General features: G+C 35.1%; 1 long non-coding RNA gene across 1 annotated transcript in view; it reads right to left on the bottom strand.

Annotated features, from left to right (window-relative positions):
• Positions 1-4949: 4949 nt before the first annotated feature.
• The window catches only part of LOC129010591 (uncharacterized), a 28921-nt gene continuing 24638 nt past the window's right edge, over positions 4950-9232 (bottom strand). The window contains exons 3-7 of the long non-coding RNA XR_008493034.1: positions 8786-8818; positions 7902-7962; positions 6771-6890; positions 5598-5887; positions 4950-5083 (exon numbers count right to left, since the gene is read on the bottom strand). This is a non-coding gene — a long non-coding RNA (uncharacterized LOC129010591). The remainder of the gene's footprint in view (positions 5084-5597; positions 5888-6770; positions 6891-7901; positions 7963-8785; positions 8819-9232) is intronic.

Genomic DNA, 9232 nt, shown 5'->3' with positions numbered 1-9232 from the left:
GATTGTTTTGACTCTTTTTTTTATTATTACATGTGCACAACGTGCAGGTTTGTTACATATGTATACATGTGCCATGTTGGTGTGCTGCACCCAGTAACTCGTCATTTAACACTAGGTATATCTCCAAATGCTATCCCTCCCCCATCCCCCCACCCCACAACAGGCCCCAGTGTGTGATGTTCCCCTTCCTGTGTCCATATGTTCTCATTGTTCAATTCCCACCTATGAGTGAGAACATGCAGTGTTTTTGGTTTTTTGTCCTTGTGATAGTTTGCTCAGAATGATGGTTTCCAGCTTCATCCATGTCCCTACAAAGGACATGAACTCATCATTTTTTATGGCTGCATAGTATTCCATAGTGTATATGTGCCACATTTTCTTAATCCAGTCTATCATTGATGGACATTTGGGTTAGTTCCAAGTCTTTGCTATTGTGAATAGTGCCGCAATAAACACACATGTGCATGTGTCTTTATAGCAGCATGATTTATAATCCTTTGGGTATATACCCAATAATGGGATGGCTGGGTCAAATAGTATTTCTAGTTCTAGATCCCTGAGGAATCGCCACACCAACTTCTACAATGGTTGAACTAGTTTACAGTCCCACCCAACAGTGTAAAAGTGTTCCTATTTCTCCACATCCTCTCCAGCACCTGTTGTTTCCTGACTTTTTAATGATCGCCATTCTAACTGGTGTGAGATAGTATCTCATTGTGGTTTTGATTTGCATTTCTCTGATGGCCAGTGATGATGAGCATTTTTTCATGTGTCTTTTGGCTGCATAAATGTCTTCTTTTGAGAAGTGTCTGTTCATATCCTTTGCCCACTTTTTGATGGGGCTGTTTTTTTCTTATAAATCTGTTGGAATGCATCGTAGATTCTGGATATTAGCCCTTTGTCAGATGAGTAGATTGCAAAAATTTTCTCCCATTCTGTAGGTTGCCTGTTCACTCTGAAGGTGGTTTCTTTTGCTGTGCAGAAGCTCTTTAGTTTAATTAGATCCCATTTGTCAATTTTGGCTTTTGTTGCCATTCTGTTTCTTCCCCTAAAATAACATTAAAGAAGGAGGTAAGAGTCAGAACAATCACTTTTGGTAGGCAAGGACTTCATGTCTAAAACACCAAAAGCGATTGTTTTGACTCTTACCTCCTTCTTTAATGTTATTTTAGGGGAAGAAACAGTAATAATTCAAGAGTATTATATTCAGGGCACCCTGGTGTTATCCAACAGCAAAGTGAGCAGTGGTTTACTATGGAATTGAAAGATATGAGACAAATATACATTGCTAAGAGCAATAATTAAGACAACAACCAAGACTGAAATTTCTACTCACCACTGTATCCAAGAGAAAGCTGTTGTTGAAAAGATTTGCAGAGGTGTGGGTGGTCAGCCTAAGTTTGGATAACATTAAAGAGCTGCCTTATGATTTCTTTCCTTCTGCTAATAAGCTTTTTCCTTAGCTCTACCTTCTAGTGCTATATATTTCTCAGACTACTCTTTTCCAGGCGGGCATTCTTTTCTCTTTTTTGGTCATCCACTGGTTTAAACTCAGTTGTTTTCTTACTGGTACTATAACTGGTCCTAAATTTACTGTAAATTTATATTTACAGTAGTGGCTAGAGTCACCCCTATTAAAAATTTATTTTGTCTCAAAATGGCTCATAGGACCATGCCTTCAGCACTTTTCTGGGAACAAGCACTGTTTCCACTTCTCTTGTTTTTTGTTATTTGTTTTTGCTCACCACACCTCAGCTTGGAGTGTAGAAGTCTAAAAGAAGGCACTTAAAAATAGTTTCATGAGCAAATATTTAAAGTGATAGATAGCTCAATTACAATGATTTGATCTTAGAAAATTATTTGAATGTATTTGATTATCATATATACTTTTAAAATATGTACATTGGTCATGTATCAATAAAAAAATTAATAAAAGTCTCACAAAATCCCCTACAAACATTATTACAACTGAAATATTTAAAGTTTATTTTTTCTTTTCTGTTAATGGCATTCATCCTACAATCAATGCATATTTTAAGGAAGCTAGCTGTTTTTCAATATTAAAATTACATGACATTAAAGTGATGTTGTATCTTACAATAAATGAAATCATAGAATTGAAGAAGTAAATATGTACACACCACTGCCGTTTTCCCTGATGCAATAAGCAAAAACACTTGCTTCCACTAGTTTATTGGATTTAAGAATGATCACCTTGCTAACCGTATCAGAATTAGGATTAAAGTAATATAACCTCAAAAATGTAATATTTTATTCCATTTATTCTACGAATAAAATATTTTTTTTGTTTTTGTTTTTGCTAAATGAGAAAAAATGCATTTGCCTTAGAGAAACAAGCTTGGAGAAACAGAAGAGTTACTCTCCCAATATGTACTTCTTTCTAGAAGTACAAAATATTGAAGAACAGGCAGGTCCAGAAACAGAAAAGCTATAAATTCAACCACTTAAGGCATGACAGCATCTTATTCTCTAAGCTGGTAACGTGGGAGAATATTGATTATTCCTCAGTGTATGTTGTTTAAAAGTGGGGATTTAATAGTAACTGAAATAGAAAACATACTATAAATTTTTCACAATTTGTACCAGTCACCATGGCTTTATTTTTTAAACAAATATTATAAATAAATATTACATATAAAAATTCCAAAATCGTTATTAGGCATTTGTTTAATAAGATTGACATAGAAAAGCTTTAATCTGTTTTCCTTTCTTCAGTTCCATTAGAAGCTAACATAGGGAAATAAAATGGAAGGATATTTAAAGAGCAAATGGCTTTTATTTTCTGTGTGTCAACGCCTTGACATCTGAGGCCTTGCTCACCCTGGAGAGACCATCCTTCCCAGGATTAGCCAATTCTGAGAGATAGCAAGCAACCCATCCAGTGAGCTTGCTTTACAAAGGCAAATCAATTCAGTGTCCACACCCCACAACCTGCTCCTTTAGGCTCTCACACTCCAGACCACTATCCACCTGTCCTAATCACCCAGGGTCTCAGACAACCAGCAACAGTCTCTATACCCCAGAGCCCACTGAAACAAACTAGCTAATCCATAACCTTCTTATCCTGCATCAACCATTCCTTCCCACAGAAACCACAATAGAACATCTTGCGCACAGTCCTGTCCTGCTCCCTCTGCCTCCTGACTGTCATGGAGGCTTCCATGTGTGAACACCCACAGCATGACATGGTGTGTCCCATTCTCTTGCGATCTGCAAATAATGCACTATCTCTTCAATGGTAGTCATCTTCTGATGTGTTGGTCTTACCATACCTAAATAATAATAATACTTATATTAAAACATGTATATTTAAATATGGTATATATTAAAAATTATTTGTAATAGCAAAAACATTATAGCCATTTACATGGCCCCCGGCAGAGGAATGCTGGAGTTAATTCTAATATATCTATCGTATAAAATCCTAAGCAGCAGTAAAAAAAAAAAGAATGAGGCAGTTCTTTATCAATTGACGTGGAATTATCTCCAAGACATATTGTCAAGTAAGAAACTAAAGCTGGAACACAATGGATATGCTATGATGCATACTTTATGTTTAATTAAGTACACAAAATAACGGTATATATTTATAAATGTTCTTAAACATAAAGGCACCCGAAAAGGCCTGTTTGGATAACAAATCAAATAGATTATAGTAGTTATTTTTAGGTAAATCAAGAAGGATTTTTAGTTTGTTCATAATTTTTAAAAATATGTTTACACTGACAATGAATTTATATATTAATTGTGGAATTCAAAGTAAATAAAAATAAATTTTAAAAGTTGATAGCTACACTACACAGCTCATGGTGGTCGGAAGTAGTCTTACTTAGTAAGCAGTTAAGTGGTCAATTCCAATTTTTGACTAGCATTATCATCAACCTACCTCTTGATATTCAAAGTGCCTAAGGCCTGCCATGTTTAGCGACAATTAGACACTAACAGCAAGATTAGTCTCATTTCATCACTCCAACTGCAAGCTCACTTTCATTTCAGTACTATGGGAACATAATAATTTTCTTCTTCGTTGACTCAGTAAAACAAAATCAGAATTACAGCTTTGCAGAGGAGTATATTGAATGTAAGCCTTGAGCAACATAATACAATGCTGAGCTATATGCAACTTTTGGCTACTACCTTTTAGTAAACATAATTTTTCTTTTTTTCTAACAAGTTTTCTTTGAAAAAGTATAAAAGAAACATACTAATATTTATGTGGAATTCTTTTTTCTGGAGTTTCTTCTTCCCCATCTCTGAATAAAATATAAAAACAAATGAGAATATTTGCCAGCATAGTCAGCTATAGCTTATACCAGCAATTTCTTTGTTCATTGAATTCACACAAGGTACTATCCATATGCTTCATGCATTTTCATGCCATATTATGAAGCACATCTGTGCAAAGGTAGGCTTCATTAAAGTTCATTAATTATTTCTTAAATTAACAAGTTTAAATTATACAAACGGGAAAAATCTGTCATATTGAAGTGGACATCATAAGAGATGGCTCCCATGGATTTCACTAGTCTACTTTGTGCTTTAACTTAAGCAGATTAGTAAATGTCATTGGCATGGATTTCTTCCATATATTTCCCCAAAACAAATAGTAAAAGATTAGATCAATATCAAACAAAAGATTAAAATAATACCAATTACATACAAAATAAAACAAGAACAAAGAACCTGTATGGCATGTGGACTTTCAGAATTATCTGCAGGCCATTTCAATGATTACATTGAAATGTGCGTATTCTGAATATTTTCCAGAATCCCTTAGATTTCATATTCTAAAGAAACTTTTGGGATGCCCCATTGGTCCATAAGTATCCCAGTTGGACAGCAGAGAAGACCATATGCTTTGTTAATCCAGTTATTTCCAGTACCCTTGAACTCAAAATTAATCAAAACCCTTGAATGAGACACAGAGCTCAAAAATAGTTGATGATAAGCTTTTAATATGCAGATTTTAAGAACAACGATTGAGAAAGTAATGTTTGGACTGAGATGAGTCAAGAATAAGCTCAATAATGCCTCCATCTGAATCCATTTCTCCATCCAATATCTGGGAGGAAAACAGAGAAGAAAGTAATTCAACCAAGGCTTAAAACTGATGCCTAACTTTTAAGTGATGTGAGATTTATGCTTTCTTTTCCTTAGAGATGGAAGGGGTGCAGAAGGGAATAAAAGAAAGGAAGAGATCTGGTTGCTTAGTGAAGGATAAGGACCATATGCTAATATTATCAACTGCATAACCATAGGGGTTCCATCTGTCATGTCCATCCCTGCATTCTCACTGTGTTACATATTGTGGGCATCCAATAAATGTTCATTGAATGAATAAATAATTGAAATCTGGTGGTGTATATGCAGAATTTCTTCTGAGATGGCATGCCCTTTTATATGTCATAGAGAAAGTGGACTACATTCTAGACCATTCTAACTATAAATTCTATACTATAGTTATAATAGAATATAAAATAGGAGGTTGGGTTGGAAGAATACTAAGACAAAAGGTACAGAAAGTATTTTAAGAGAGTCAGAGAACTGATGAGGAGATCATGTTGCCCAATACTTACTTATGCCTTGGATTGTGGAGGTGAATTGAAAAATACAGGGTCAATCATAAGAGGATGTGTGCACCTCAGGCCACATCTAAAGGTACCACAGCACTTCCTAAGATCTCTGCAGTCATAATCATTTATACAAGGAACCCCAGAACAATAGGTGGAAATCTTAGGTTGTTGCTTAGAGGCCTGTTTGCCCAGATGGGGTCTAAATTTCTTTTGACTTGACTCTTGACTGTGGCTCTGTTGCTCTGTGTCAAAAGATTCTATAAATTCAGGACACATACCCGGCTTGCCCTCTACTATGAAAGAAAAAAGGAACTGTGAGCTTTTTACCTTCTCTTATTTGCACCAGGAATTTAATTTCTTTAAAAGATATGTCTACTGAGAATGATGATTTTAATTCTCAGTAAACTGTCGCAAGAACAAAAAACCAGACACTGCATATTCTCACTCATAGGTGGGAATTGAACAATGAGAACACATGGACACAGGAAGGGGAACATCACACTCTGGGGACTGTTGTGGGGTGGGGGGAGGGGGGAGGGATAGCATTGGGAGATATACCTAATGCTAGATGACGAGTTAGTGGGTGCAGCGCACCAGCATGGCACATGTATACATATGTAACTAACCTGCACATTGCGCACATGTACCATAAAACCTAAAGTATAATAATAATAATAATAATAAAATTAAATTAAAAAATAATAAATAAATAAAAATAAAAGATATGTCTATAATCTCCTTAATTATGCTCTTCTGTTAGCTGATTTTGCTCCTTAAATCATGTTTTAAAAGCACTATAAAGCACTACCAGGTATATTTCTAAGGTGTAATTATAAACTGGCTCTTAGACTAAATCCAACCTGTTTATTATAATAATTTGATATGTATTACATATGTATGGAATATATATATTTAGAAAATATATATTTGAAATATTTATATACATATTTGGAAAGTATATATTCAAAATATATATAGATTTAGTATGTGTATGTTCATTTGGAATATGTGCATTTGAAATAAATCGGGGCCAAGAAATTACTTATACAGTATGGAAAGATGTTCAACTCCTGTTTTTCTATTTTAATAGAGCTTTATTGCAGTGCTATATATTAAAATATTTTCATACGTGTACACATTTTTTAAATTACCAGATGTGTTCAAATGTAGGCTTACCTGGAATGTAGTATAGGACATCTAAATTGTGGATGATCAGCAGATACAGACAGCTTTAATTCGTTCATTTACTCCCTTGTATGTATTGGGTGCCTACTGTGTATTCCAGAGTTGTCAGCACTCCAGATACAGCAGTAAACAGAAAAAAACAAAAAAGAGTGGACAAGATAGATAATAAAGATAAACTAGTAAAATTTACAGTATATTAGACAAAGATTACTGCTAAAGAGAATAATTAAATCCAAGGAGATTCCTAAAAGTACCTTGCAATGCTAAGGGTCCCTAATTCTTTAACTCTAGTTATGTAATCTACATAAATGAGCTATTTTCAGAAGTTTTTGCACACTGTATATGTTATCTGTTCACATTTACTGTAATTCAAGAAGCACTGATCAAATTTCACTAGGACTAACAGGAATAGCTTTCTCCCTTTACATGAGGTCAGTTAGGTTACAGGCTTCTTATTAAAATGCAAACAAATATCATCAGTGATTAGTAAATGACAGGGAGCATTATAAACTTCCATAATGATTCTACGCCATTATGACACTATAGAAAGTTAAGAAAATTAAACATATGAATATATTAACTCCCGATGTTCATTATACCATAGACTTGGAAACACTGTACATAAGAGAAAAGGGTAAAAATATAGTGTCAGAGACTGGAGGCAGGAGGATCACTTGACCCCAGGAGCTCAAGACCAGCCTAGGCAACATAGCAAAATCCTGTCTCTACAAAAAATACAAAATTAGCCAGTTGTGGTGGTGTGTGCCTATAGTCCCAGTTACTTGGGAGGCTGAAGTGGGAGGATCACTAGAGTCCAGGAGATGAAGGCTGTAGTGAGCTGTCATTGCACCACTACACTCCAGCCTGGGTGACTAAGTAAGACTCTGTCTCTCAAAGAAAAGAAAAAAACAATACACACACACACACACATAATCTGTAAATTAAACAATAAATAAAACTAACATGGTTGTCTGAACTGACTTCCTAAAAAAGAAAAAAAAGGAAAAATAGTAGAATTATAGAATCAATCAAGTATTAGTTTCAGCCTAAAGATGAATTTTTCTTTTCTCTATAACCCTTAGTTTCCTTTAATAGGAGAGTAACAGAATTGGAGAAGCTTACAATCCTTTTCGTGGAGGAGCTATACATACTACAATGTTTTCTTTCATCAGTCTGATTAATTCTGGAAAAAAGTTTTGATAAAATGTCCTGCATAGCTCATTTTTCTGTGACATTTTCTTTCACTATGAATTTGTTCAATCCTCTCAATTACCCTGTGAGTAATTATTCTCCAACTCTTGCTTGTTTATCAGATGATAGTGATGTCTCTTACCTTCCTTTCCCTCACTCCCTCTTTGCTATGCGTAACATGGTCCCAGTTTCAGGTGGCAGAATTACATTATGTTACATTACTTTTGCACATTGCACAAGGTACTCGGTAACTAATTTCAAATGCAAGTCGGTCCCTGATCTGAGAGTAAAAGTAAATAAATATAACGCTGCCCTTTATTTTCTACTTCATTATCTTCTCTGGCAGGGAGTGCTAGCCCAAGTTCTCTTTCTCCTCTTCTTTGCTGATAGAACCCTGATTTTTTTCAGGGGAGTAATGTGCCCAGTGGATCTCAAATGGGAGCATTTCGGAAATCTTTGCTGGCTGATCTGACTGTCACAGCACTGGAGCTCCCTAACTGTATTCAGTAAGTGAGGCAGGGCTGCTGGGTGTCCTGCAATGGGTGGAGCACCCCCAAAGGAAGACAGAGGAGCTGAAATACAGGAGCCTGTCTACCTCCGGACTTCCCATTATATACAAAAATGAAACTGCTATTTGTTTAAGCTTCAGTTAGTCAAGAATTCTATTACTTACAGCTTAACATAATTCTCAATAAGCCCTCCAGTCATGAACATCTGTCCTCTATTTCATATCATTCACCAAAAAAATGCAGTAAATCTCATATTCCACTTAGGGAAACAAATGCTAGAAGAAAAAGAGATAACCAGGATCTCACCTTGCCATTGTGCATCCTGGTCTTGCCAAACACCTAGGGGAAATGGAGAATAAAGTATAAAATGAGTGCTTTCTTCTTGCCCAAACATCTTCTTTCAGCAAATTCTAAAGTGACTTGATAATATGTTGTTCTCATTCTAAGGCAACTACTACAGTAAGTGATTGGAAAACAAAGTAGCTCTTTTCTATTTGCCATACTACAACCATTTGTCATGTATAATCTCAGTGAATATGTAGCATAAAATTATGCTTGACATAAATATTCCTTTATGTTATCGATTTTTCACTGTTCAATAGGAATATTATTTTGTCAACTATATGCACCTGTAATATGGCAGAATGGATTCTTCTTCATTACAAACCCAGTCCCTCATTTATAAGTAAACAGAATAAGGATTTTCAAAAGAAAAAGTATTTTAAGTTTTGGATGATTTTAGATTTCAGAGTG

Source organism: Pongo pygmaeus, chromosome 10, assembly GCF_028885625.2.
Source record: "Pongo pygmaeus isolate AG05252 chromosome 10, NHGRI_mPonPyg2-v2.0_pri, whole genome shotgun sequence".
Taxonomy (NCBI): domain Eukaryota; kingdom Metazoa; phylum Chordata; class Mammalia; order Primates; family Hominidae; genus Pongo; species Pongo pygmaeus.
This window is presented reverse-complemented; position numbering and strand designations above follow the sequence as displayed.